The sequence below is a fragment of the Cibotium barometz genome, chromosome 3 (assembly GCF_041138505.1).
Source record: "Cibotium barometz isolate CiBa-2024 chromosome 3, ASM4113850v1, whole genome shotgun sequence".
NCBI classification, from domain to species: Eukaryota; Viridiplantae; Streptophyta; class Polypodiopsida; order Cyatheales; family Cibotiaceae; genus Cibotium; species Cibotium barometz.
Window position 1 is genome coordinate 10,452,544 of NC_141048.1, and position 27,123 is coordinate 10,479,666.

The 27,123-nt window shown below is 46.0% G+C and overlaps 1 protein-coding gene and 1 pseudogene across 4 annotated transcripts in view; one reads left to right on the top strand and one right to left on the bottom strand.

The window, feature by feature from the left end:
• The window catches only part of LOC147639696 (DNA-directed RNA polymerases II, IV and V subunit 9A), a 53,716-nt gene that overhangs the window by 526 nt on the left and 26,067 nt on the right, over positions 1–27,123 (bottom strand). The gene's annotated exons all lie outside the window — the stretch shown is intronic.
• On the top strand, positions 440–1,623 carry LOC147639697 (uncharacterized; annotated as a pseudogene).

Consider the following 27,123-nt stretch of genomic DNA (forward strand, 5'->3'; position numbering starts at 1 on the left):
AAGAACATCACAATACTTTTGGTCTCGTAGATAGTTCAATATTTTGCGGATGTTTCTCTCTCTCTCTCTCTCTCTCTCTCTCTCTCTCTCTCTCCCACGGGCCACTCGCCCCCCTCTCTTTCTTTCTTTCTTTCTTTCTTTCTTTCTCCCTCACTCTCTCTCTCTCTCTCTCTCCCACTCCCACTCCCTCTCCCACGGGCCACTCTCTCTCTCTCCCTCCCACTCCCTCACTCTCTCTCTCTCGAGTATCAACCTGCAAGCTTTCTCTAGGCTCTAGCCTCTCCCACTCCCTCTGTGCCCCCTCCCGCCAGCCCCTCACCCCCCTCTGCACCAGCCCCCTCTGCCCCCCTCCCGCCAGCAACCCCCTCTGCGCCAGCCCTCCCTCCCGCCCTCTCTGCCGCCAGCCCCCCTGCCCTCTCTCTCTCTCTCTCCCCCCCATCGCCTTCGCATCTCTCTCCCCGTCGCCTCTCTCTTTCTCTCCCCGTCGCCTGCGCTTTCTCTCTCCCCGTCGCCTGCGCATCCCCTCCCCGTCGCTTCGTTTTGGTCCCCGCCTGTGCTGCTGCTGCCGCCATGTGAAGCCCCAGCCCAATCCAGGTTATGTTTGCTACCTTTTCCTCACTCACCCTTGCTCAGGCCTCCAAGGCAGCAACATAAATGTTAGGGTTCTCCGAGGTACATCGACATGGCCAAGGGTGCAAGCAAAGAGGAGATAGTCAAAATGGAGGATAAGCTGAACATCTCCATCAGAGAAAACAAGAAGACGGCGGACTCCGCCATCAACAACATCATCAACCGACTTTCCAAAGTTCAGAAGGAGATCGAAGCTTTACAAAAAGAGAAGGAAGCTTGGAAAAGGGAGAAGGAGACTTGGGAGAAGGAGAGGGAGAAAGAGAAGGAAGGAAGGAAGAAGGAGAAAGAAGCATGGAAAGAGGAGAAAGAGGGATGGAAGAAGGAACAGGACACTATGAAGGAGGAAATCGACATCCTCAAAGTGGAGGTGATCTCTCTACGGGACCGACCACCACGGGAGGAGGGGGAGATTGTGGAAGTTGACAAAGAGGCCATCAAAGACGAACTCACCAAGAGCCTAGAAGGTAAGATGGAGGCAACGAGGGAGGGTTGGGTAGAAGTGGCGAAGAGGAACATCAAAAAGGAAGTGAAAGAGGATGCCCAAAAAGAAAGGCTCCAAATCGTCAACACCACCATTGAGGAGGAGCGGATGCGACATGCTCGTAGACTCAATGTGAGAGTCACGGGGATTCCCGAGGTGGCCGACTCTACCCCCGAGGGGGATGGGCGGACACTATGCACACGACTTGGATACTCACATGAGGGACCCCCCCCCCCCTCCTCAAAGCTTGGAGGGCCGGGAAAGACATGACAAAGAAGAGAGCTCTCATCATACAGTTTCGGGATGTGGAGACACGCACCATCTTCATGAGGAAGAGGGTCATACTACAAGGCTTAGAGGGAGCTCCTATTTTCTTGGATGATGATCTCACGAGGATGCAGCTAGAGCATAGGAGAGCTTGCATGCCACGAGTCTTACACGCAAGGAGAGAAGGCAAGAAGGCCTTCTATCGAGACGGTCGGGTCATCATTGATGGCCGGCCCATGGATTAGCAGTTTGGGGCCTATGGGACACAGACCATGCCACTGACTGAGATACACATGGTAGTATGGAACTGTAATGGTTCACTATGGGTGCAGCCTGGACGACTGGAGCATGTTATGGTGAGGAGAGACATCATACTTCTGACAGAGACACATCAGAGCCCAGAGAGAGGGCTACCTCGAGTAGAGGGATTCCAGTGGGAGTCAGTATATAGGAGGACCACACGCCAGGGTACCTCGAGAGGGTCGGGGGGGTAGCAGTTCTATTCAGACGGGAGCTACAGGGGAGACTGAGAGTGGTAGCACAGGATCCAGAGGCCAGATACATGTGGATCAGCTTACAGCTCTCACAAGACAGGGTTATATACATAGCCCTATGTTACTTTCCTCCATCAAGATCCTCCTATGTCATTACAGAGGACATGCCATAGGAGGAGGAGACAGGAGCCTCGCCATACACTTGTCTGTCAGAGGAGATTATGCATTATTCTACACTAGGGGAGGTATTTCTTACGGGTGACTTCAATGCCCACACACAGAGCAGACAGTCTAAGGTGTATGACTATGATGACATGGAGATCCTCCACCCTGTGGATCCAGAGGAGATAGGGGCTAGTCGGGCATCAAAGGACACTGGACCAGACAGAGGACATTGTGGGGACCACTTACTAGAATTGGGAGCCAAGTATCATCTCGTTATTTATAACGGGATGCTACAGTGGCCGGGATTAGGAGGACTAACATGCTTCCCACATGGGGGTCATACACGGACCGGAGGCACGGTGGTAGACTACATTATGGGATCTTTGGAGGCATTACAGCTTGTCACCTCATTCTCCATCCCACCTCGTCCTATTGGGGCAGATCATACATACTTGGCATTTTCACTAGCCGGATCACCAGTATCACCAGCCCCCCACATACCAACGCCACACACTACCATCTACTTTACACATGACATGGCAGACATATACACTGGCAGAGTAGAGGATGGGCTCCTACTCATGGATCCCCTGGCACCTATGGATACCATTAGAGCCCAGCTGGCATCACTCCTACACACGGCTGCATTACAGAGCTTCCCACATCATGTCCACTCAGGAGAGCCTGCGAGATCTGGGACTATGCCCCAGAACAGATGGTATGATGACGAGTGCAGAGCCCTATACTCACGACTCCGCATACAGAGAGTCTTGGGAGCCATCACAGAGCAGGAGTCGAGGAGAGAGATGAGGAGACTTACTCGCCGCAAAAGGCGGACCTTCGCAGAGATACAGGAGCTAGAGATCTTCCATTTCTTCATGAGTAGAGATAGCCCTATCTCATGGCGGCACTTCAGAGAGCCTCGGACACCGACACCCATTGCAAACCCACAGACATGGCACACACATGCAGAGGGCCTATACCACGCCCCACAGCAGCCACCTATACCTCAGCCACAGGAGCCTTGACCTACCACAGCTAGCTTCTTTACCCACTCGATGGTAAAGGAAGCTATCCGCCGCGCCTACAGCATGGATGGGCCGCCGACCATATGGGCCTACAGGGTGAGCATCTCATATATGCAGTAGATTCTTTGGCTCCTTTTCTTGCACACCTGTTTAACAAGGCACTAGCAGAGGGTTTGCCTGCGGAGTGGACGATGCACACCATTGTGCCGATCCACAAAACAAGGGATATGCTCGATCCGAGCAACTACAAGACGGTTATGGTTGGCCACGTGTTGGCCAAACTCTATGGTGCAGTGTTGGAGCAAGAGCTTAGCTTATATGCTGAGCGAGCAGGTTTACGCTCATCACGGCAGGCAGGCTTCAGGAGAGCTTCCTCTACCACTGACCATGTATTCACTTTGAGATGTATGATTAATCAGGCCATAGTGAGGAAGAGAAAGCTCTATTGCTGCTTTGTGGATTTCCGCAAGGCATTTGACACAGTACCACGAGAGAGGCTATTTCAGCGCGCCTGCAATCTCTTGGCATACCAACAGATATGACATGGGGCATCTATGCATTATATGAGAAGGTTTTTGGGCGAGTCAGATGCCCAGGAGGTATGTCCGAGACTATTGCTAGCACCATTGGTGTGAAGCAAGGATGCCCACTTTCCCCCACGCTATTTGGGTTATACATTGATGAGGTGGCTGACTTCATTACACGGGGAGGCGGAGATGGAGTTGATCTAGCAGGTACCTCAGCACATATTATGCTTTATGCTGATGATATTGTATTAGTGTCTGAGTCTCCAAGAGGTATACAACAGCATCTACATGCACTCCATGATTTCTGCACACAGAGGGGTCTTACTTACCACACGGCTCCCGAGTAGCTATTGGTCAGCTTAGAGTCTCATCACATCGATTGGAGATCGAGACTGGCAAAGCAGCACGGATCTCCCGAGAGGAGAGGGTATGCAGATTGTGTAGAGAGGAGGTGGAGAGTGAGGAGCATTATGTCTGTAGATGCAGACCATATACAGCCATCAGAGAGAGATATCCCATTTTATTCAAAGAGCCACATCCCCTACGCCAGCTCTTTGAGACAGCAGACCAGCGCATATTGGGGAAATTCATTCTAGACATACAGCGTCACAGAGAGACATCATTACAAGCTCAGACAGCTCCAGAGGGGGGACGACAGACACAGATTACTACATTTTTTCAGAGATCCATCCCACTCCCAGCCCCTACACAACAAGGAATTACTCTCCACAGAGCAGAGACACTCAGAGCCCGCAGGGACAGAGGACACCTGGCTTTCGGACACCACGCCTATACCAGAGAGAGATGACAGAGATCAAAGCTCAGTTTCACAGAGAGGGTGCGGAGCGACTGGCTCGCTTCAGAGCAGACCCAAGCATGTTCTTCAGGGAGCTGTGGACACCCCCTTCATTGATGTATACCATTTTATACCCCCAGTATGGTACAGGATGGAGCTAGCTAGGTTGCATATCATGATTGTATACTCCATGCATATAGCTTTGCATTCTCCTAGTAGTAGAGATCCATCCCCTCCCCCACTCATTGTACTTATTGCACACCCAGATTCAGCTTTTTAGTTCATTACTTTTTCATTTTGTTGGGATGACAGAGGATACCCCACACAGGTACACTGATTTGTCTCATAGGCCGAGTTCGGTCTTTTGGAAGACGTTAATAAAATCTTTCTTTCTTTCTTTCTCTCTCTCTCTCTCTCTCTCCAAAGTCCTACATTCACCCATATTCGACTTTCCTGATGGATGGATGATGATATCTCCCTACTGTTATCCTTATTGTACTGACAAGACCCATGATGTATCTATATCTTAAATTCACATGTTATCAAGGCATAGATAGATAGTTCTTTTCAGTTTTCCATGATTCAGAATTCTCATGGATTCATTGTACTACTTTTTGGTCTCATAGACCCATTGGGTCTTTCGAAGAGTATTAATATTACTTTCTTCTCTCTCTCTCTCTCTCTCTCTCTCTCTCTCTCTCACACACACACAACCTTGCACAATCAATCATCAAGCTGCCATAAGTCCTTTACCTTAAACTATTAGGACCAAACTGAGTCCATCAAGAGCAAAAAACATTCCCCAAAACCCATGGTATGATGAGGGTATGATAAGGTTTGCAAAAATACAATCAAATGAGGCAAGACCTGAGGACTCGGTCAAGCTTTCCAAAAGGGAGCAAGTGTAACTATTTGGCCCTCCAGGCTCTATTTCATACGATGGAACCCTTGCCCGGACACCCGACAGGTGGAAGAAGGCATGGGGACAGGGACCATTAGGTTTGCTCAAGAAAAAGCACCAATCTTGGTCAAAAAACAAGAAAAAGCAAGAAGTCAAACTCGGTTGACCGCGAGCCAAGGGCACCACTGGCAAGAGGAGACTAAGCCGGACCAAAAAGCTAAAAGCCGCTTTTTCAAAAAGCACAGCAAGGCCCTGAAGTTAGAAAATAAAATTTAAAGAACTTTGACAAAAGTTGAGTAATATTTTATTATAAAGTGCAAAGCAAAGGGAAAAAGGCAAAAGCAAAAGCTTGGTTAAGCTTTTGGCAAAAAGCAAAGCCCTCTTCAAGTATAAAAAGGCTTGAACCTCTCTTGTAGCATCATGAAGGAGATCGTGGAGTGTGTGAAGACCATCTTCATCGTTATCATCACCATCATCAAGCTTTTGAAAAGCGTCCTCTTTCTATGCAGCCTGCACCTGTGTGCACTGCTGACCTCCGCCAAAACCTTCACCTTCTCCTAGCAGGTTTTAAGGGCTGATCACTTGCAAGGAAAGAACAGATGTGCTGATCGTTGATATCTGAGGCTCCCGGGCTGAAAAGCATCCTTCTTACATGCTGTTTTTTACTGAAGCACTGACCCACAGGGCTGGACAGAGCTGTAAACAGCCACCTATGGCAGCATGAACACTTACATAGGTTGGTCGCATGTTTGTAGAAGTTTCCAGACATCATCGTTGATTCTATGGACTGCCACTTGAAAACAGGGAATACAGGGCTGGACAGCAGGTTTATAAGAAAAGCAACGAGGTTCATCGTGTGCTTTCCATCCCAAAACTCATATAGGGGTTGCCCACTATTGGACAAGTGGATTCAGAGATGTTTTGGTCAGTTTGGTCGTGGAAAGCAAGGTGCTTTTGTGGACCAAGAGTGTTTTCCATATCCACATGTTACTTCGGAGAGTTCTATTGTGAAAAGTAGATTCCTTTTATGGCTCAAGGTTGCTTTTCAACCATTCAAGCTATTTCAAAGAGTTCAATCGCAAAAAGTCATACTTGTTTTGTGGTCCTGAGTTGCTTTTCAAACATACAGGCTAATTCGGAGAGATCTGTCATGGAAAGAATGTTGATGGATTTGGACTTGGACTTGGATTTGGAGATTTGGATATGGATTTGGATTCATTGGACTTGAATTCATTGGATTTGGATATTGGAACTAGTACTAGCCTGGTGAGAGATTCTTGTGGGTCATCCCCGTGGTGTGCTCAGCATTAGAGATCTTGTGCCTCGACATCGACATCGACTTGAATATACTACATCGGCATATTTGTTTGCTTTTGTATTCATTGATGTATTGATCTTGGCCAGCGTGCCCGTGGATTGTTCCTGAATAAATTCCTAAAAGGGGGCGGGGCCTATTCCCCACTCAATGTGGTGTACTATGCAAGATCCCTGTCCCCTTCTCTCTCTCCCCTCTCTCTATATTTTTATATCTTGGATATGTGGTTGAGTCTGTCACGGCACGCCCCGCTGGCTTACAGCAAGAGGTGTTTCTCAATAGAAAGAAGAGGGCTATTTTTTTATTATTATTTATTTTTTTCCCTGGCTGGCCTTAGGTCCAAGATCCTCCTGTAGTTTCCGATTTTTTGCCGCCCATGGGCGCTTAATTATCTACCCAAGGAAGCACCAAGGGGAGTTTTGAACCCAAGACCTCTTGGTCTTAGGAAGCACCAAGGGGGTTTTGAACCCAAGACCTCTTGGTCTTAGGCAAACACCTTCACCACTTGAGCTATCACCTCACTGCCAAGAAGAGGGCTATTTTGAGGAAGCAGGTGAAATAGTTGATCGGTATTCTTAGAAATGATTTATGCAAATGTTGGAGGATTCTTGATGAAAGGCATCCCCCAGCACCCATCACAAACCCCCATATATGAAGCTTATATACATAGGCACTCCTTGTTGAAGTTTCAAACCAACCATCACTACATCTTTCATATAAACCAAGATATTCTACACTCTCTTCAATCACCACTAGTTATGTTGAGAGACGCCATTTTGAAACTCAGTGGAAGAGCTAGAGAACAGTATGGGTAGAAAACAAAGTTTTTGCTTATGGGTGGTGATGGGGAGAAACCTGTAATTAGGGTTTAGAGTTCATTCATGGGAGACATACACAGAGAAGCAAGGGAGAGAGAGAGAGAGAGTTGTGGGGATAAGTCAACTCATGAAAAGCATGAGTGTGTGACTCCCCTATCACACATGTATATTGCACTAGTACACATAGTGCACTTAGTACATTAAAAGTACTAAGTGTACTATGTACTATAACTTATGGGCTTGTACACACTATAAGGGTGGGCATAACGCCTTTACCCCAACAACCTCCCACTTAAAGGCAAAGTGCCCTTAAGTAAAGGAAAAGAAAAAAAATCAGCATGTACATGATAATATACAAGGCCATATCAAGGCTGAAAATGGCCTCATCCAATGCCCATCAAGTGTCTGCAATGAGCAAACCGCTCCGGAGGCAAACTCTTTGTCAACAGATCAGCCGGGTTGTCATCCGTATGAATCTTAACAAGCTGAATTTGCTTGTTCTCTATCACCTCTCTGATGAAGTGATACTTCACATCCACATGCTTCGTCTTTGCATGAAAAACAGGGTTCTTTGCCAACTGAATGGCACTCTGACTGTCACAATGCAACAATGGAATATCCCCTGTATAACCCAAATCAACCACTAACCGAGATAGCCATAATGCCTCCTTGCAAGCCTCTGTGGCTGCAATATACTCGGCCTCTGTAGTAGATAAGGCTGTGCACTTCTGCATCCTGGATATCCATGACACAGCACCTCCTGTGAATGTAAATACATAACCGGTAGTAGACTTCCGGTTATCTGGATGACCGGCATAATCCGAATCCGTGTAACCATGCACTAATGCATCCTGTTTGCCAAAGCAAATGCACAAATCCTGTGTGCCCTTCAGGTATCTCATGACACCTTTCACTGCTTCCCAATGCTTCTTGCCAGGGTTGGCCATGTATCTAGAAACCACTCCCACTGCAAATGCAATGTCCGGCCTAGTAGCAACCATGGCATACATGAGACTGCCACAAGCTGAAGCATACGGAATCTTGGCCATATCAGCCCTGTCTCTATCTGACTGTGGGCTGTCCATAGCACTGAGTTTCACATATGGAGGCAAAGGAGTACTAGCTTTCTTCCCCCCGTCCATATTGAACCTCTGCAAGACTTTGCCAATGTATTCCTTCTGAGACAAATACAACACATGCTGATTTCTGTCCCGAAGTATCCGCATACCCAAGATGTGATTTGCATCACCCAAATCCTTCATATCAAAGGTTTCATGCAGCCTCTTCTTCAAAGCATCCATCTCTTTACGAGATTTCCCGGCAATCAACATATCATCAACATACAAAATGAGAATCAAGAGACTGCCATCCAAAGCTTTCTTGGTGTACAAGCAGTGATCTATGTCACTTCTCCTGAATTTCTGAGTTTTCATGAATGTATCAAATTTATGATACCATTCTCTTGGTGCCTGTTTGAGCCCATAAAGACTCTTTTTCAGCTTGCATACAAGCTTCTCCTTTCCACTCACTGCATAACCCTCTGGCTGCTGCATATATATCTCCTCATGGAGATCACCGTGAAGAAAAGCAGTCTTCACATCCATCTGAATCAAGTCCAGATCATCATGTGCAACCAAAGCTAACACAGCTCTAAGTGTGGTCATTTTGACCACTGGAGAGAAGATCTCATCAAAGTCCACACCATATTCCTGCTTGAAGCCCTTAGCCACTAACCTGGCTTTGTATCTTGGCTTAGCATCTGATGCAACTTTGAGCCTGTATACCCACTTGCATGGCAAAACCTTCTTGCCTGCAGGCAAAGGCACCAACTTCCAAGTTCCATTTTTATGCAGAGAATCCATCTCTGACTTCATGGCACGCTCCCATAGAGCCTTGTCTGCCCTCTGTAAAGCCTCTTTATAACATGAGGGCTCCCCACAGTCAGTGAGCATCAAGTAGTCAACCCCTGGAACAAACCTGTCAGGGACTCTGGAGGGTCTAGTGGACCTCCGTACCCAATGACCATCATTTGCAGGTTGCTGTCCAGCCTGCATATCACCCATTGGTGGCTCCTGTTCCATGCCATAAGGCTGAAATATCATGCCCGGTATATCCTCCAACTGTGGTATATCCATAGGGATATTTTCTGCCATATCTGGCTGTCCATTTGGACCATTTTCAGCACCATTTAAGGGCTGGTTTTCCTGCTGTAATGGCTGATTTACAGCCCTTTGATGTTGTCCATGATGTCCATCATCATCAAAGATGACTCTGCCAGGCTCCTGTTGCCTTGCAGGCTCCTTATACATGCATGTTTCATCAAAAATGACATCATTGCTGCGTATGATCTTTCTATTCATGGGATCCCAAAGTCTATACCCCATTTCACCTCTGTCACCATATCCTAGGAATATGCATTTATGAGACTTAGGATCAAGTTTGGTGCGCATTTCCCTGCGTATGTGCACGTACGCAACGCAACCAAACACTCTCAAGTGCTTGTATGACGGAGGCTTCCCTGTCCATACTTCTTCTGGCACTTTCCCACCAAGCCTCGTGTTAGGTGACCTATTTATAAGGTGAACGGCTGTCATAACAGCTTCAGCCCAAAAACCATGAGGTAATGCAGCATGTGACAACATAGAACGGACCTTCTCCTGTATGGTCCTGTTCATCCTCTCTGCTGTCCCGTTTTGTGGAGGATCATAAGGAGTAGAGAGCTCCCTCTTGATGCCTTTAGCATCACAAAAGTCCTGAAACTGTTTGGACGTATACTCTCCACCATTGTCGGAACGCAAAGCCTTCAGTGTTTTGCCAGTTTGATTCTCCACATGAGCAACAAACTTCTCAAACACTGAGAATGTATCACTCTTCAAACGAAGAGGATAAACCCACACCTTGCGTGTGGCATCATCAATGAAAGACACAAAGTATTTTGCCCCTCCCAAAGAAAGCTGAGGCATCTCACATACATCTGTATGCACAAGCTCTAACTGAGCATCTTTTTGTCCAAGAGCTTTCTTGTGGGGGCACTGTAGTTGCCTACCATATATACAATGCTCACAAAACTGAAAACTTGAAAACTTTAGAGAAGGCAAGTAACCCAAACGAGACAATTGCTCCATTCCCTTGACACTCATGTGTCCCAACCGGCTATGCCACATAGAAATTTCCGGCAGCTCAGTTGCATTTACATTTGCATGGTGACAAACACCTGCATGCATGAAATAAAGAGTGTCCACCTTAGAGCCTCTGGCAACAACCAGTGAGCCCTTACTAATCTTCCACTTTCCACTACCAAATGTGGTAACATAATCAGCATCATCAAGCTGTCCAGTAGAAAGCAGATTCTTCTTGATCTCAGGCACATGCCTGACATCATGGAGCATAAGCTGTGAGCCATCTGAAAACACAAGTCTCACATCACCTCTGCCAAGTATCTTGCATGCATGGTTATCACCCAAATAAACCACTCCTTCATTGCCAGCAGTGTACCTGACAAACAAGTCTCTGCAACCTGTGACATGAAAGGAGGCACCTGAATCAATGATCCATGAGTGCATACCATGACCACCTGTAAGAAGTGAATGGGCATCAAGTGAAGACGTAAAGAGGACCTCATCCTCACTGCCACCTGCATGTGACACATTGATTTCTTCGATCTTGACTCCACTTTTGCCCTTCGGCTTTACATCTTTGGCTTCATCCTTCTCTTTGTCTTTGCCTTTTCCTTTTTCTTTTTGATCATTTTTCCATTTGTAGCATTGTTTTTTGATGTGTCCCTTCTTGCCACAATAATGGCATTCCAAATCCTTTTTGGAGCGAGACTTGCTCCTTCCCCTTTCTTGGCTTTTCCCCCTTTGCTGGGATCTCCCACGTGCATTCATTGCATTAGACTTGCCAACAGAGTTGTTTTTCCTGTTCATCTCTTCTTGAAGAAGAGCACCCTCAACATCTGCATATGACAGCATAGCATGCGAATTGCTAGTGGCTGTCCTGAATGTGTCCCAACTCTCTGGCAAAGTGCATAACAAAAAAGTGGCTTTGAACTCATCGTCCATTGCCAACTTTTGATTGATAACCTGGCTGACAATACCATTAAACTCATTGAGATGGGCTGTCATAGAAGCCCCTTCCTTCATCTGAAGGCCTATGAGTTTCTTCAACCAATACACTTTGCTTGAGGCACTTTGTTGGGCATACAAGTCCTGCAATCTCTGCCACATTCCCCAAGCTGTCTTCTCTTCACGAATGCTGAAAAGTAATGAGTCTGACACAGACAACATGATAGTAGATCTTGCCAGCTCATCCATATCTTCCCACTCTTCAGCTGTAAGAGAAGCGGGCATCACACCCCTTTCTTTGATAGGCTTGTGCTGCTTTTTCTGGAGCAACACATTGTAGCACTGGGTTTGCCAAATATCATAGTTATGCGAGCCTTCAAGCTTCTTGATGTGAAGCAATGAAGAGCTCTCACCTGTGGTTGCCATAGCAAAATACAACCTGTAATGCCTGACTCCCTGCAAATGTGCAAACACTGCACCCAAGATGTGCAAACACTGCACCCAAAGCACACAAAGTGCTCACAAATGTTCTCCCAAGTGTTATCTCCCACTGCGGAAGCAAGAATGCAACTTTTCTCCCACTTTTTGTGATGAAAACACCAAAATCTGGTTGCTGCAGATTTTGGACAGCACCTTAAATGTGCTCTTTTGCCTCTCCAAAGTACTGTACAGCAGTACTAAGCGCTCACCAATGATGTACCAAACCTGTACCGGCAATTTTAGCAGCTGAAATTGAGCCTTTTGATCACTCAAAACAATGTACAGCCATGCCAAAACATGCACAAAGCTGTGCCAAATCTGTACCAGCAGGTACAGTAGCAATAAATGCTCTCCTGGCTGTCCAAATGAGTGAAAATCAGATTTTTACAGTCCTGTACACTGCATACAACAGTTCCGAACAGAAATTGGGCAAAAGCCCCTTGACTGCAAGCTGATTTCTGAGGATTCAAGGCATAAAAGTCTCGCCTGCTGCTTTGCCAAGCTCAACAAGCATACAAACTTGAAAAGCCCCTTGATTTGAGATCAATTTCTGATCATGCATGGTACATTGGCGCACATGAAGGCATCCAGAGTGTTCACGATGCTTCCCCCTGGCCACATATACATCAAATACATGAAAGCCCCTTGATTTACAGGCACATTGAGTGCTTGTAAGGCATCAGCACATTAATCCACAGCATCAAATGCGATTGCCTGCATGCAAATCAACTCAATCGGCACAAAAGCCCCTTGATTTGCACTGCAATTTGCTGCAATTTGCTGCGATTTTGCCCAAATGTGCAATTTCTCACATCATACAGCATGTATGAGTGCTTAATTGCACAATTACATCAAAAGCCCCAAATTTCGACATCCAATTTCCTGCAAATTGATCCTGATTTGACCAATTTCCTGCAAATTGATCCTGATTTGACCAATTTCACCCAATTTTGCCAATTTTGCTCAAAAATTGAGCAATTGGGCACCTGTACCTGCTCAATTGATTAAATTGATAAGAAATTCGCAAAAAATTAGAGGCAAATACCTCTGAAATTTCTGATTTTTTCTGATTTGCAGGTTGATTTCTGTTGATTGCAGATGCTGTTGCAGGAGATTTGATGCTGTTGCAGAAAAGGGAGGGAGGCTTCTTGTTGATGTTGCTGCTGTGCAGGTGGGCTCTTTTCTTTATTGTGGGCTCTTGCCAGTGGTTTGCTCTTGCCAGTGGGGGAAGCGAGAGGCTAAGTGACAGGAAGCAAGCGATGAGAAGCAGCGGGCACAATGGCACTTGGTACTGCAGGGCACAATGGCAGACGCTCTGGACTCCTCAGGCGATTTCGTACTGGGCGAAGACGGCCAGGAGAAGTGACTCGTTTGCCTCCATTCGCGTAACACAGCTTTTGGTTTCCGGACGCCAAGTATTGTGCGAGCGCTGATATTACGCCTTCGCATGCGTATCTTTACGCCATCGCTCATTCGCCTAGCGCTTGTTTCCGCTCGCTGCTCTTGTCGACGCCTGGCTTAGCCGGTGTCTTCGCTTAGCGCCTATACGCCAGTGATTAACACGCCTGCTCTACGTTACGGGTGCTTTCCTCACGCCCAGCTGCCTTGCGCTTCAACGACCTGCTGTCTCAACAACCACACACAGTGCTCTTCTACAGTGGATTTCCAGCGTTGCAGTTCTGCACGTGGATCTTCCTCTGCTCGTGCCAAACTCAAGGCTCCAAAGCCGAGCTTCACCCGCACACACACGGACACAACCGTGGCTCTGATACCAGTTGATGGGGAGAAACCTGTAATTAGGGTTTAGAGTTCATTCATGGGAGACATACACAGAGAAGCAAGGGAGAGAGAGAGAGAGAGTTGTGGGGATAAGTCAACTCATGAAAAGCATGAGTGTGTGACTCCCCTATCACACATGTATATTGCACTAGTACACATAGTGCACTTAGTACATTAAAAGTACTAAGTGTACTATGTACTATAACTTATGGGCTTGTACACACTATAAGGGTGGGCATAACGCCTTTACCCCAACAGGTGGTAGATTGCACCAGTCTTCTCTGAGCTTTTCAACGAGAATCTGTGCCAAGGCTTTCCTCTAAACGTGGTCTCTCTAACTCCATAGTTCCTGTAACTTGGTTGAACACAATGCTAATCAATACACTTAAATACACTAAGATTTGAAGGACACTTGCTCAAATACAAGAAGTAAATTGCTGAATTGACAAGAGGCACACAATGAGCCGGAACGGCCGACCCCTCCCTTGAGTAAATTGTATTACTATTGGAGAAATTCAATACATAGTTTCACGGGCATCCATTGCCAAATCCTCCATGCCAATGCATATGAAATTCAACATTTAGAAAACAATGGTATGTTGATGTAGATCACCAAGGAGCTGCCTTGATGCCCGGCCCGACTTCAGTGCCCATATTCTCTACCATTGGCTCTATGTTCTACCAAGCAAGGTAGCAACATCTTCAAAAGCACATAGGACAAGAGAAATACTATACAGGGCGGCTAAACAAGGAGTCCTGCCCTTCTACTGAGTAAGTAATGACAATACATTGTCCAATTACCTTACCAGTCTTCATAGAAGTTGTTGCAAGCGGAAGCCTTCGCGTTGGAAGCTTTAGAAGTGTTGATATCTTCGATTTGCCGCAATCCTTCGCGACAAAAGTCTTCAAGAGGATGAAGGGAACCTTGGGAAAGCTTCCCCTATGATTCAACTTGAGAAAGGAAGGCTGAAATTAGGGTTTTCAGCAAAAAGACCAGAAATTACAGCAAAAATGAGAGCTGTTTTGCTGAATTTCAGTCATTGGGAGTGAGTAGGAGAGTGATTAGCACTTGGAAACACTCTTGGAAGCTTGGAAAACACCCTAGCAAGTTGGGTATGGCTATGGAGAGCTTGGAAATGGAGAGAAATGGTGGAAAAAGAGAGTTTTCAGCCTCCAAAAATCCTCATGAAGAGAAAACACGAATTTCTCTTAATAAGTAAGTGAATTGGGGTCCAATCAGGTGAAGGGACATGGGGAGATGCCCATTTATGAGTAAAAGGGGAGGATCAGGTCCTGGACATTGAGTCTTGTCCACCTCGGGACTTCAGTGAGTGTGAACTTGGAAAAGGTCATAATTTATAAGTGACTTTTGGGCGCCCAAACTTTAATGAAATGGGAACGCACTCACTTATAAATATTGGCCAAGTCCTAAGGGCTATTTGAGCCTAGATTGGGTAATACTTACCACCTGTTCACATGCCACACAACCATGTCAGCAGACAGTTTCACACGCACGGTTCACGGGCGGGCGTCCCCTTACCCGGAACTACACATTGGTCAAGCAAGCATGAAAAGAGCACGCAATTTCAATTGCAAGCAAGCACATAAAGATGCTATGCAATGCAGCATTGGCATGAGCAATTTCCGTTCATGAAACCATATAAGACCAGGCGTTTCCAGGCAAGTATATGCGATACTAGACCCAGTGGAAAGCCAATCCTCCAGGCGTTTCCGGGCATGTACACAAAGACACAAGTCCCAGCGGAAAGCCAAGTCCTCCAGGCGTTTCCGGACATGTACACAAAGGCACAAGTCCCAGCGGAAAGCCAAGTCCTCCAGATATTCCGGGCATGATAACATCAAGTCCCAGCCGAATATCATATCCAACTATACAGCATGACACGTGTCAATCACCTGCATAGGCATATTCCATAAGCCATGGACACCAATCCAATATGTACATAGTGTGAAAGCAAGAGTGAACCATTTGGGTGGCCAAATGGTGACATTCCCCCCCGCTCCTAAACAGTTGTCCGCAACTGAAATGCATCCAAATATGTCTGAAGCACATGCGGGCAATCTTTGAAGAACTCTTCATCTACCCATTTAGCATCAATGGGAAGATAGTTCTTAAACTTCACAAGGTAACGCCTCACAACTTTGCCTGCAGCAAGCTTGCGTTCCTTGTGATACACAATCTGCTCTGGCTGCAAGATCTCCTCAAGCTCATCCACTTCTGGTGGATCCTCAATGACCATTTCACTGGGCTCCGGCCCTACATACTTGCGAAGGAGACTCACATGAAAAGCATTGTGTATGTGCCAATGACTAGGTAATGCCAATCTGAAAGCCACTTCATTGATCTTCTCGATCACTCGAAAAGGTCCATAGTATCTGGTTGCAAGCTTAGGATATGCACCCTCTTTGCCAGGCCTCTTTGCAAGTCTTGCTTTCTCAAATTTCAGCAATACCCAATCATTCTCTTTAACATCCAATTGCCTTCTATGCTTGTCGGCAGCCTTTTTATGCTTGTCTTGTGACCTTGCAATGGCTGTCCGCACCTGAGCAAAAGCAATATCCAAGTCTCTTACATACTCATCAGCTGCAAATATCTCATCCTTTGTGCGAAGGATGGGTGGCAAAACCACCTTACCATAAACAATCTCAAACGGGACCTTTCCCGTAGATGCATGCACCGTGTTGTTGTATGCAAATTCCACAAGCGGTAAGTACTTCTCCCAAGAAGACTTCTGATCCGCCACATAACATTTCAAGAGATCCAACACGGCTGAATTTGCAGCCTCGCTTTGCCCATCCGTTTGAGGGTGATAAGCTGATGAGAAGTCCAATTTGGTGCCCATATTATCAAATAAGGCCCGCCAAAAGAGACTTGTAGTCCTGGGATCTGTATCCCCCACAATGGACTTCGGCATTCCATGATGTTTGAACACTTGTGCAAGATATATTTTAACCATATGCTCAGCTTTGATGGTCTTTTTGACCGGCAAGAAATGAGCTTGCTTGCTAAACCTGTCCACAATTGTCCAAATTGCATCATTACCCTGTTGGGTACGTGGCAAGTCCATAATCAAATCCATTGTAATACTTTCCCATAGCTGCGTGGGAATAGGCAATGGCTGAAGCAAACCTGGTGCCTTTTGCCTATCAAATTTGACCTTTTGACAGGTGATACATGCACGTACATGTGCCTCTCTGTCCTTCCGCATACTTGGCCAAAAGAAATACCGCTCAATCATGTGCGTAGTAGGCATTATGCCTCTATGACCAGCATATGGAGGAGCATGGCACTCATCCAAAACCTTTTGCCTCATGTCAGACACCACACATAGGCAATTATCTTTCATGAGATAACCCTCTTTGATCACATATGAGGCATGTGCATGACCAGCCATCAAATCAGCCCATATAGTGGCAAAATCAGCATCCGTATGATACAAATCACGCATGGTAGACAAGTCCCCATGAGAGGCAACCGAGATAGCTGCTACATACGGCTTTCGTGACAATGCATCGGCCACTACATTCTTCTTTCCCGGGGTGTGCAAGATCTGAAAATGAAACATAGAGAGGAAATTGGCCATCCTCATATGCTTCTCTGACAATTTAGTTTGAGTAAGAAAATATCTCAAACTCTGGTGATCTGTCTTCACAGTGAAATCAACCCCAAGAAGGTAATGTTTCCATATAGTAAGTGCATGAATTACAGCCAAGAGCTCTTTCTCATAAATGCCAAGAGATAGCTCTGCATCATGCAATCTACGACTCTCATAAGCCACGGCATGTCCCTCTTGATTAAGGACAGCCCCTATGCAATTTCCAGATGCATCACATTCCACACAAAAAGGCTTTTGCAAATCCGGAACAATCAACACTGGACCATGAGTAGTTGCATCTTTCAATTTGAGGAATGCATCTCTCTCTACATTAGTCCATTTGAACACGGCCTTCTTCTTTGTCAAATCATGCAAAGGAGAAGCAATCCATGCAAAGTGCCGAATGAACCTGCGGTGGTAAGAGCATAATCCAAGAAAACTGCAGATCTCATGCACTGAACTCAATTCGGGCCAATTCCGAATTGCATCAATCTTTGCAGGATCCATCCGCACTCCATCTTTGGACACAATATGCCCAAGATAATGTATCTCTGACAAGAAGAACTCACTCTTCTTTGCATTTATGAAGAGTTTATGCTTATGGAGCTCTTCAAAAACAATAGCCAAATGAGCTTTATGCTCTTCTTCGGTCTTCGAGAAGACTAGGATGTCATCAAAGAAGACACCTGTAAATTTCCTGTACCCACGGAATATGCGATCCATCATTCTATTGAATGTAGCCGGGGCATTTGTAAGACCAAAAGGCATAACAAGATACTCATAAAGCCCAAATGCTGTCCTGAAAGCAGTTTTGTGTACATCTTGAGGCACTACACGCACTTGATGATATCCACTCTTAAGATCAATTCGGCTAAAGCATGCCGATCCATCCAACTTGTCAAGGATGTCGTCTATGCGTGGAATCGGAAACCGATTCTTGATGGTAAGCTTATTCAAAGCTCTATAATCCACACACATACGAAAGGATCCATCCTTCTTTTGAACCAAGAGGACGGGTGAACAATATGGGGACGAGCTTGGCTGAACCAAACCCTTCTCAAGAAGCTCATTTACTTGCTTCATGATCTCCTCTTTTTGGGATGCACTTACACGATAGGTTGGCCTATTAGGTGGTGAGCTACCCGGCACAAGATCAATGCGATGATCTTCCGGTCGTACAGGTGGTAACTCATTTGGTAACTCATCAGCAAAACAATCATTGTGCTCTTGCAAAAATTTCAGCCTATCATTACAAAGAGTGTTTACATGTACATTAGTTTTCTCAATAGGATCTCGTACAAAAATCAAGTACGCAAAAATACTCTTTTTCATTACTTTCTTAATTTGTACATGAGATACAAGGGGAATGGTATCACCCTCTTCACCAACATCAATTACATGTTCTCGGCCTTTATGTATGAAGGTGATCCTGTTAGTCTTGTAAGCCTTGCACGGATCAATACGTGTATGCCAAGGCTTTCCAAGCAATACATCACAGCCATTCAAAGACGCCACAAGAAAATCCTCATGATCCACATAGCCTTGAATGTGTATGCGCAACTTGCCAAAAATAGGCATGACCTGCACTTCTCTACCAACAAAGGCAGCCCCTGCTTCAATTTGAGGACCCATGTCCTCCACTTCAATACCCAAAGCAACTGCCATCTGAGTGGATATGAAATTTTCAGATGCACAATCATCAAACATGAACAAAGCGGGCTGATCTTTGAGCTGTCCCCAAGCTTTACATACAACCCTATCTTTGCTATCATGTGAAGTGTTGCCCTGCACATCCGGAACCATATGCACATTAGGCTTCGGTACATTAGCATTTTCAGCTTTGTTCTTCTTATTTGGGCATGCTTTTGCCATGTGCTCAGTGCTGCCACAAGTAAAGCATTTGCCTTCACGCATATATTGCTCCTTCTTCTCAGCACTAAGACCAAAGTTTGCCGGCTTATAAGGACGCTTGTTAGCAAACTTATTTTCAGCTTTTGGACCTGATTTGGCTTGGTTTTGGTCCCTTTTAGGTGGCTGTCCATCATTTTGCAGGTTTTGGACAGCCCTCTCTTTGCCTTGAAATGAGGGTTTAGCCTTATTGGATCGACTCAATTTGAGTTCCAATTGCTCGGTGGCGATGGCGGCTGCGATTAATTGGTGTAAGGTATGACCAGGATACATTTGTAATCCCGCTTTGTACACGGTTGCAATCCCGATTGAAACCTTCTCTTCCTTTCCGCCTCGGTGACATGCATAAATGGAGACACCTCCAAAAGCACTTTCCAAAACTTTTGTACATATGCATCTACCGATTCCCCCTCATTTTGCTTTACCCAATCCCACTTCATTGTTATCTCATTCAATGCATTGGGAGGCAAGAATTGAGCATAAAACCTCTGCTTGAACTCTTCCCATGATCTAACGGGATTCGGTGAGAGCTTCTCCGTGAGCCACCAATGGGCAGCAGTGCCTTTCATGAACATGCTTACATGCCGGATCATGGATTTCTGAGTGAAATCCTCATCACTGAAAGCAATATCAAACTGGGCAATAAAAGCAAGTGCCTTTGATGTATCGTATTCCCCATGATATGTGTCTAACTTCACAGATTTGTCTCCGGCTTTGAAGTCACAAGACTTTGATGCATGTGTGTGCATCTCAACATGTTTTCCCCCATGTTTGTCCATTGGGACAGTCCCTGTAATTGGCATCATTTTTGGACCAAAAGGTGATGCATAAGGCATAGATACATGTGCCCTGTAAGCATGAGGCATGGCTAGCCCCTCAACATGCATTGATACATTTTCAGCCATAGCTTCTCCCTCACGAGCACACTCGAAGGCATGAGTGGCATGAGAGATACGCGGAATACCTGCACCAACAGAAAATTGCAGCCCATGTTGCATGTGTTGTGCATGTACATTTTCAGCCGGCAATGGCATTTGACATACATTTTGACCACTGCCATAAACATTGTATCCTTCACGGGCTACATGAGGTATTCCTGCATGGCGTGAAGTCACTGATTGTTCCTCTCCCATAGCATGGAGATTCATCCTCTTAGACATAACTTCTTGTTCGGGCACTTGTGGGGATTCCAAGACATGTGAGATGGTTGCCTTTTCTGCATAGGCATCCTCGGTACGAGCCAAGTATGCACGTGCTCCATCCCTCGGTTGCATGCGCAACTCTTGAGCAATCATTGCCATTGCATGATCCATATAAGATTCAGCTTTCTTGGCCTTCAAACGGTCATGTACCAATGGATCCTCGCGGCGATAGAGATTCAATTCTTCTTGTTGTGCATGGAGAAGAGCCTGCATACGAGTAAGTTCAGCCCTCAAGACTATGGACTCTTCTTCTTGCATCTTCTCTTTGCCACGGGACGGCTGTCCCACATATTCATGTTCCCTATTGTGCACCACATGAGTTTGCTCATCCTGTAAAGCATTGGAGGCATGCATTTCATTGTCCCTGCCTCTTGTATTAGCATCTCCAACATTCATTGTATGGCTGTCCATAATGTTCTAAGTGTAGAGATAGCTAGTGTTCACGGTGATCGTCTCTCACGATAGAAGTGAAAGAGAACCGTATGCTTTGATACCAATGTAACTTGGTTGAACACAATGCTAATCAATACACTTAAATACACTAAGATTTGAAGGACACTTGCTCAAATACAAGAAGTAAATTGCTGAATTGACAAGAGGCACACAATGAGCCGGAACGGCCGACCCCTCCCTTGAGTAAATTGTATTACTATTGGAGAAATTCAATACATAGTTTCACGGGCATCCATTGCCAAATCCTCCATGCCAATGCATATGAAATTCAGCATTTAGAAAACAATGGTATGTCGATGTAGATCACCAAGGAGCTGCCTTGATGCCCGGCCCGACTTCAGTGCCCATATTCTCTACCATTGGTTCTATGTTCTACCAAGCAAGGTAGCAACATCTTCAAGAGCACATAGGACAAGAGAAATACTACACAGGGCGGCTAAACAAGGAGTCCTGCCCTTCTACTGAGTAAGTAATGACAATACATTGTCCAATTACCTTACCAGTCTTCATAGAAGTTGTTGCAAGCGGAAGCCTTCGCGTTGGAAGCTTTAGAAGTGTTGATATCTTCGATTTGCCGCAATCCTTCGCGACAAAAGTCTTCAAGAGGATGAAGGGAACCTTGGGAAAGCTTCCCCTATGGTTCAACTTGAGAAAGGAAGGCTGAAATTAGGGTTTTCAGCAAAAAGACCAGAAATTACAGCAAAAATGAGAGCTGTTTTGTTGAATTTCAGTCATTGTTGGGAGTGAGTAGGAGAGTGATTAGCACTTGGAAACACTCTTGGAAGCTTGGAAAACACCCTAGCAAGTTGGGTATGGCTATGGAGAGCTTGGAAATGGAGAGAAATGGTGAAAAAACAGAGTTTTCAGCCTCCCAAATTCCTCATGAAGAGAAACACGAATTTCTCTTAATAAGTAAGTGAATTGGGGTCCAATCAGGTGAAGGGACATGGGGAGATGCCCATTTATGAGTAAAAGGGGAGGATCAGGTCCTGGACATTGAGTCTTGTCCGCCTCGGGACTTCAGTGAGTGTGAACTTGGAAGAGGTCATAATTTATAAGTGACTTTTGGGCGCCCAAACTTTAATGAAATGGGAACGCACTCACTTATAAATATTGGCCAAGTCCTAAGGGCTATTTGAGCCTAGATTGGGTAATACTTACCACCTATTCACATGCCACACAACCATGTCAGCAGACAGTTTCACACGCGCGGTTCACGGGCGGGCGTCCCCTTACCCGGAACTACACATTGGTCAAGCAAGCATGAAAACAGCACGCAATTTCAATTGCAAGCAAGCACATAAAGATGCTATGCAATGCAGCATTGGCATGAGCAATTTCCGTTCATGAAACCATATAAGACCAGGCGTTTCCAGGCAAGTATATGTGATACCAGACCCAATGGAAAGCCAATCCTCCAGGCGTTTCCGGGCATGTACACAAAGGCACAAGTCCCAGCGGAAAGCCAAGTCCTCCAGGCCGGGCATGTACACAAAGGCACAAGTCCCAGCGGAAAGCCAAGTCCTCCAGATATTCCGGGCATGATAACATCAAGCCCCAGCCGAATATCATATCCAACTATACAGCATGACACGTGTCAATCACCTGCATAGGCATATTCCATAAGCCATGGACACCAATCCAATATGTACATAGTGTGAAAGCAAGAGTGAACCATTTGGGTGGCCAAATGGTGACAGTTCCTAATCACAAGGCTGGAGATCTCATTGGACCAACATGTAGTGGAAGCATTGAGAGCTTCACCAATTCTATCCATGAACTCATAAAGAAGCCCAATGGTACTCCCCTCCATGTTTGAGAGCCGACGAACACTATGCATGGGCTGAAATGCCTTCACAAGCCCCTCTGCATCCTACCACCAAGTATCTCTCATGACCATATGAGAGAATGCTATAGACTTGGGCTCGTCCTTGTCCTCCCATGCTATCCACTCACGACAAACAATAGTGCGTAATAAGCCATGTCGCACTCTCACTAGTCTCTCCAACACAACAAACATATATGCGAACCGAGTTTTGGAGGGCTTTAGAAGCTCAAGATCACTGTTGGCCCTATACATGCTCAAAACCTTTGGCCTCTTTGTGACAAAGTTCACCATGCTAGATGCAACGGAAAATACATGGCTCACCCAATCAAGCTAACCCACATCCTCAATCATTAAGTCAAGGTTGTGTGCTACACAAGGTGTCCACACAATCTTGGGGAACTCCTCCTCTAACATCCTGTCCATGGATACACAATTGGACCCATTGTCCATGATCACCTGCACAATGTTATCAGGGCCAATTTCATTGATTGGCTGGCGCATGTGGGACATAATGAACTCCCTTGTAACCACTGTCCCTGCCACCGATGCATCTATGGCACGAATGAACATTGTGCCTTTGCAGGAGGACACAAGAATGTTGTACACATTTCTCTTCCGCACATCTGTCAATCCATCACAAAGCAAAGTACAACTATACTTTCCCCCAAGTGGCCTTGAGAGACTCCATCTCCACCTCCATAGCCAATTGCTCCTTGCGAAGCTCAGTAGTGTGCAATATTTCATAAGAGGAGCCATCCCACTGACACCCAATGCGGGACATAGCTCTCATTGCCTTCTATCGAGGAGTCCAAACAACATGGAAGGACAATCCACATTGAATAAACAATTCATCAACTCCCTCGTTACCTCTTTCATGGTAACCTTCTCCATCCCTACCTGCACATGTCCTTTTTTGAACACTGGAAGACTCGTTCTTTTGGCTCCAGGTGTCGAGCTAGAACCACCTGCAACATCACCTTCCCTGGTATCTTCCTCTCCGATAGTGCGAGTTGTAACTTGGTTGAACGCAATGCTAGTCAATACACTCAAATACACCAAGATTTAATGGACAACATGCTCAATACAAGAAGTAATTTGCTGAATTGACAAGAGACGAACAATGAGCCGGAACAGCCGGCCCCTCCCTCAAATAAAGTATATTGACCTTGGGAGAATCAAGTACATAGTGTCATGGGCATTTTTGACCAGATTTCCATACCAATGCATATAAATACAGTATTGCAAACAATGTGGTTGTCGGTGTAGACTTGCAACTCACACTACCCTCTCAAATGCCCATGTTCCCTACCATCTGCCCTCTATTGTTCCACCAACACACGTAGCAACAATCTGCAAGGGAGCATGTAAGACAAGAGAACACTACATAGGGTATGTGATCTTGTAATCCGGTTCCTCCCTCTTACTACTTGCTTCCATATTTAAGCATAAAAGCTTACCAATTGCAAGTAGAGTCAAGGATGATCAAACTCAAGTGGTTCACACTAGGGAACATGAATATGTGGGACAGCTGTCCCGTGGTGGCAAAGAGAAAATGCAGGAAGAAAAGTCCATAGTCTTAAGGGCTGAACTTACTCGTATGCAAGCTCTTCTCCATGCACAACAAGAAGAATTGAAGCTCTACCGCCACGAGGATCCATTGGTACATGACCATTTGAAAGCCAAGAAAGCTGAATCTTATATGGATCATACAATGGCAATGATTGCTTGAGAGAAAATGCAGGAGGAAGAGTCCATAGTCTTAAGGGCTGAACTTACTCGTATGCAGGCTCTTCTCCATATGCACAAGAAGAAGAATTGAAGCTCTACTGCCACGAGGATCCATTGGTACATGACCGTTTGAAAGCCAAGAAAGCTGAATCTTATATGGATCATACAATGGCAATGATTGCTCAAGAGTTGCACATGCAACTGAGAGATGCAGCACGTGCATACTGTTAGAATTGTGCATCTCAGTGTTCTGGAGCTTTACCATTTATCTGGACATTTTATTGTATTTCTCCTATTTATTTGTCCTGTGAGCAGTCGGCCAGCCCTAGAGGCAATCGGCCAGCTCACTGATGCACTATATAAGGAGTTCCCCATTATTCACTCCATCATCCAATTCCCTGCACATAGTTCAACATCCAGTTGTTGCTGGCCATTGCCATTGTAAAGCTTTACTGCCGTTATAAAAGGAGATCTTGTCCAACTCTCTCATTCTACTTTGCACTCTCTCATATGTTTACTGTTTATGCTTCCGCCTGTCCTATCTCCTTCATGGTATCATATGCTTAGGTCCACGCTGCTCCAAACCCTGCAAATCTGCCCACTTCTGCTGTGCGTTTTGCCTCCATCACTTCTCCGGCTGTAGATCAGTCCATACAGTTGCTGCATTTTCTGTACCTTGCTGCGTTTCTGGTCCAGCCCTCTTCTGGTTGCTGACGGCCAGCCCTACAGGCTGTGTTTTGCTCTTCAGAAGCAGATCTTGAAGTATTTTGGCTGCGTTTTCTCCTACAGAGGCTATCCGGCCAGTTTTGGTGGCTGCGTTTTCTTCTACAAAGGCAAATGGTGGAGTTGTGGCTGTGTTTTCTGCACTGGCTCCAGATTTGGTGAGTTCTCTTGCATGTGGAGTTGCCAAACAAGTGGCTGTACATTTTCTTCTTCCTCCACGAGTCCCTGCCCTTCAAGTAGGAGGTTCTTGATGGATCTTGGACTGTTTTGCTGCTGTCCCGCCTCTTTCTCTCTACGGTTTGAGAGGGGGCTGATTGTTCCTGGTGCCTCGCTTCGTTGGAACGCACTTGAGAGAAGTGTTTGAGAGCTGAGATTTGTTCTTTCTGCTGTGGATATGGCTCCCCCCTGTACGTACAAAGATGACAAGTTGAAAGGACCCAATTATGCTCATTGGAAGCTTCAGATGCGAATCTGGTTCATCCACAAGGGTTTGTGGGACATTGTTTAGGGTACTGAAAGGAAGCCCGAGCGTCCTCAAAACTCTAGGAGGTGGACTCAGGATCAGGAGGATGCTGTGGAATTACAAGACTAGGAGAATCAAGAATCGAAGGCGCATTCTGTGCTTGTGCAGACCATCACCGAGGAGGTCTCACCGACAATGCAAACTCTCTCCAGTGCTCATCAGGTATGGTCAAAGTTGGAGGATCATTTTGCTCGAGGTTCATTGATGAGGGCAATTACCTTGTAGGGACAGTTCTATAGCTTGTTATTTCCTAAAGGCAATGCCATGCAGTCTTTTCTCATGAAGGCCAAGGTTATCCATGACCAGTTATTACTGGCTATGGGTGCTGCTTTGTCCTCTTCTCAGCTGGCTGCTCTTATTGTCATGGCCCTGTGAAAATGGAGCAAGACAAGTGTGGGCATGGTGGTTGCAGAGTCAGAATATTTTATGATTCACATGGGGGGGTGCCCGGACAGAGTTTAAGATGTGTGGACATCCCTAGGTGTGAAGGGGGGAACTAGACACATTAAGTTTTAATGTTTATTGAAGTTTGCCCCTAGGCCTTAGTGGCCCTAGGAACTTATTAAAGTTTGGGGCCCTAGGGATTAATTTTGGGGAGGAGTGTTTCTCTCTCCTCTCTCTCTCTCTTCCCTTTTTGGGGAGTCGTGTAGCAAAACTGGAGAAGCCTTCATGCGCATGTTCTCTAGCGTGGAAAAGCACAAGAGAAGGGAGGCGGCTGCTGTTTTTCTGTGTACTGTTGCTGTTTTTCTGGGTGGAATCAGCCGTACGGCACTGTACGGCCAGAACTGTGCAAGGACTCTCTCTCTTTCTCCTCTGTTGCTGGCTGCGCATAGAAGCTGCTGCAAACGTCGTGTTCCCTCTGCTGGATACTCTGCGCACAGGCCAGTACAGGCTGTACCAGCAAGTACACAGCCCGTACCCTACTGTACGACTGCCGTACAGTGTACGGACAGTCGGGTACAGCAAGTACAACTGCTGTAGATGGTGTAAACAGGTGCTGGACAGGTCTGTGTACTCAGATTCAGGCAGGTACAAGAGTGGACAGCGACTGTTTATGCAAGTACAACTCCTGGCACGTATCTCGAGGCGGTACAGACGGGTACTGTGCTGATTTTCAGATCTGTATTTTTCAAGGACAGCATAAGAGTGAACATCAGGAGGAGGATACAGGCAAGTACAAGCACACGTGTGAAGCAGGGTTCTGGATACAAGTGCCTGCAAGTACAGATTGGTGCTGTTGCTTCCTCCAGTGTTATTTCACGAGCTGAACTTGGTAAGCTCTGTTACTGTTCATCTATCTCTCTTTCTACTGCTTGATGTCTGTTGCAGATATGTGTTATCTGGCCCCTTGTGAGAGGAGGGGTATGGCAGATTGACAAGGGTTGAGACAGAGATTGGA